Raw genomic sequence first — 3,739 nt, 5'->3', positions numbered from 1 at the left:
GGAAAGAGTCAGGCCTCAAAGTTCAGGGGGAAAACACCTTGGAAAAGATGTATGTTAAAGGCTACCATAATCCAGGTTTGTGATTTTTTTGTTCTTCTTCTTCCTGTACCTGGCATAGCATTTACATGTGACATATAACACAAATCCAGAAACAATCATTATAAAAACTTTAAATACTATGCATCCAACAGTGTTGTAAATAGAATCAGAGGGCATCAAACATCCCAACCATCCAAAAAAACCTCTACATGCATCATCATATTCCCTAGTCAGGCTCACAATATGCTTACCTTCTTTATCAACAGTTACTTGAACTGTGTGGTAAATTTCATTAGATGATTTTAAGACTGATACTACTTCAGCATGTAATAAGTTTAATTTTTCCTCTGGCCAGACTGTTTCCGTGGGTAAAACATCCTGAGGTAAGTATAAGTAAAATTCAAGAAACACCTGATCTTCAATGTCTAGATTATTATAGGACTTGTTTATAGGGAGCAAAATTACCTTCCCAACAACTTGAGTGTTGCACCAGATGTTGGTACTAGGTAAAGTAAAAGAAGTCCTATTACAGGAAAAATCATAAACTTCCACCGTGTCATTTTGTCTTCCTTCCCAACAAAAACGACCTTTTCCCATGCACCAGATATTATGTTTTATGGGGGTTGACACCAGGGGCCAGACCTTTGAGATATCAGGATTCCACATAACTTGGGGACATAGCCATTCTCCCTTCTTACTTTCACAGTCAGAAAGGAAGATGGGGTGCCATGTGCTTTCATTGATCACAATCGCCCAGCAACTCCCCATAGGGAATATTCATGTAGTTTTAACAACCATTCCAATGCCTGCCAATTGGACTACAGAGATTTTTTTGTTTTTATTTTTTTGTTTTTTTGTTTGTTTGATTTTTTTTGGGGGGGGGCACTCTTTAGTTTCAGCACATGGACTCTAAGGATACAATATCTGAGATCGCATTTACCATCTAAGAACGTCCATAAATCTGGAGGTCCATAGGTTACCCATAAATGTTTGGGCTATGTTTCAGCACTGAGCAATGTGGTCCATTGCTTCATAGCCACCTCAGATTCCATTTGTATTAACATGGACATGAGGCCTTGCTGGGTTAGGGTACAGGCCCGTTCCCATCTCTGCGTTACTGAATAGGCTATTATGGTTTGTTTGGTTTTTTTCTACCCATTGGATAAAAGCCACATTATCCTTTAGGGCTGCTTCCCATCCCTTGCCTTCTTCCTTAAAAAGCATCCCTTTTTCCAAAGAATGCCTTTCTTTATTAGCTGCAAACTTAGCTTGTCCTAGTATTCCCAAACCGGCACCCACCTCTCTAGCAGGTCATGCTTTGTCAATTTTTTCAAAAGCCAGTATTGGCATACCCACCATAAATGTTGTTGTCTTAGCATACTTATAGCTGCAGTACAATTGGGGTAAATGGAGTCGACTCAGAATCTTGGGGTGTCCCAAAACACCATTAAATGAGTAGAAGTCATGCCTAAATATACTATTGTTTGAGTGTCCATAGAGCCTCCCAGAGACATCCCAGCTGTAAAGTAGCATTTGTACCATCAGGGACCTCTCTCCACCAGCAGACTCCCATGAACTGCTCTGTAAGAGCAGAGTCTGTCTGATTTGGGCTGCATAGGGGCATCCAACCACACATACAAGGCTGATAAGTGTGCAGGCAGGTCGCACTGTGGCAGTTAACACATGAGGCAGCTAGCTTTTCCCCATCATACCCAGGCAATTGCCTGAGTTTGTCATCAGTGAGGTCTATGGTGATGTAGTGTTCTACCTGGATTGATCCTTGCAGAAATCTGCCTGAGGAATTTTTAGGTAAATATTCTTACATAGCATCATATTTTGTAAAAGTTTTATAGTGTAAGTATTCCATAAAGGGGGGTACCTTTTGCAGTGTTTACAATAGAGCTGTCCCATTCAGTAGCTTTCATTATTTCCTGATCTATGTCATACCAGATGACATGGTTTTTACCTAGGGGGAAAGGTGTGATATTTGCTGTAATCCAGGACAATCTGTTACGCTTAAAGAGGGGTGGAGTATGGGGTAAGCAGACAGAGGACACAGTGGGAAAAAGGACAATTAGCAGAAATATTAAGGCCTTCTTGAAGACACCGTCATGGCTCCTGAGAACTAACCATTTCAGAGAAAACAGAGAAATGAAGATTTTCCACTGATAATTCAGCCTCCAGCACATAAACTCACATGGTAGGAAGACCCCTTTCAAGCCTCCTGTCTCTGAATCTGTCTCTGTCTCTCTCTACCTCTGTCTCTGTTTTCTCATTTTTTTGTAATTTTTCCTTTTTAAAATTTTTAAGGAAAAGCATTTTCTGGGATTTCTGGCCTCTCCTTTCCCTTTATCATGTTACTAATTCCCTCTCCTGCTCCCAACCCAATTTTTGCTTTTTTAAAAAAAAAATATTTTAGATATTAATTTTTTTAGTTTTTCTATTAGTTTTTTTATTTCTCTTTTTCTCTGTTTCTTGGGGGTTTTTTGTTGTTGTTTCTCTCTCTGTGCTTCCTTTTCTGCACACTCCTCGATAATCAGATTGAACTTCAAAGTTTGGGAAGAAACACACCATCCATCATATGACTAGAAATCACCACAGGGCCATAAGAAATATGGGAAAGCAGGAAAAAACCTCTCCTCCAAGGGAAAAGAATAACTCCTCTTCATCCACAGACAGTTATATGGAAATCATGGAAATGTCTGATAAAGAATTTAGAACATCCATAATGGTGAAGCTAGCAGAGATGGAAGAGAAGAGAGACAATGAACTGTGGAAGAGGCAGGAGAAAGCAGCCGACAAGTTCCAGGAGGCGAGGAAATTCATGCAAGATCTCAAAGAGGAATTACACACTTTACAAAAGAATCAGATAGAACTGTTAGAGATGAAGGCTATAATACAGGAAGTCAAAATCTCTCTTGAAAGTATTAAAAGCAGACTAGATCATACAGAAAATAGAATCTCAGATGTAGAAGAGAACATTGCTGGCCTAGAAAAATCCACCACGAAGACTGAGAAAATTGTCCAAAAATTTGAGAATAATACGTGAGAAATACTAGATACCATCAAACATCCAAACATCCGGGTAATAGGTATCCCAGAAGGTGAAGAGACTCATAAGGGTATTATTGATCATCTATTCCATGAAATCCTGCAAGAAAATTTTCCAAACCTAGAGAGGTACTCAAAGATCTAGTCCCAAGAAATACAAAGGACCCCAAATAGAATCAACCCAAGATCTTCTCCAAGACACATTATAGCCAGACTGACCAAAACCACGGACAAAGACAAGATACTAAGATTGGCAAGAGAGTAACAGCAAGTTACCTACAAAGGACATCCCATCAGACTAACAGCAGGCCTCTCATCAGAAGCAAGGCAAGCAAGGAAAGAACGGGAAAATATATTCCAAGTGTTAAGGGAAAAGCAATTTCAGCCAAAGCTACTGTACCCAGCAAGATTATCCTTCATATGGGAAAAACAGACAAGAACATTCACAGATAAACAGAACCTGAAAGAATTTACCAGCACCAGACCAGATCTCCAAGAAGTTCTTAAGGGAGTGCTATGTCAGGAAAATTAAATGTAGACACACAGAAAAAAAAGACATCCAGACATGTGTCCCTGCCCTCTGCCCCAGTGACGGGTCTAGGCTGCGGCCAGAGACCTCAATAGGTGTGGCCACAGACTTTCCCACACA

This window comes from Tupaia chinensis, unplaced genomic scaffold (genome assembly GCF_000334495.1).
Source record: "Tupaia chinensis unplaced genomic scaffold, TupChi_1.0 Scaffold000659_1, whole genome shotgun sequence".
In the NCBI taxonomy this organism is placed as follows: Eukaryota; Metazoa; Chordata; class Mammalia; order Scandentia; family Tupaiidae; genus Tupaia; species Tupaia belangeri.
The sequence above is the reverse complement of the archived record's forward strand: the minus strand, read 5'-3'. Positions refer to the sequence as shown.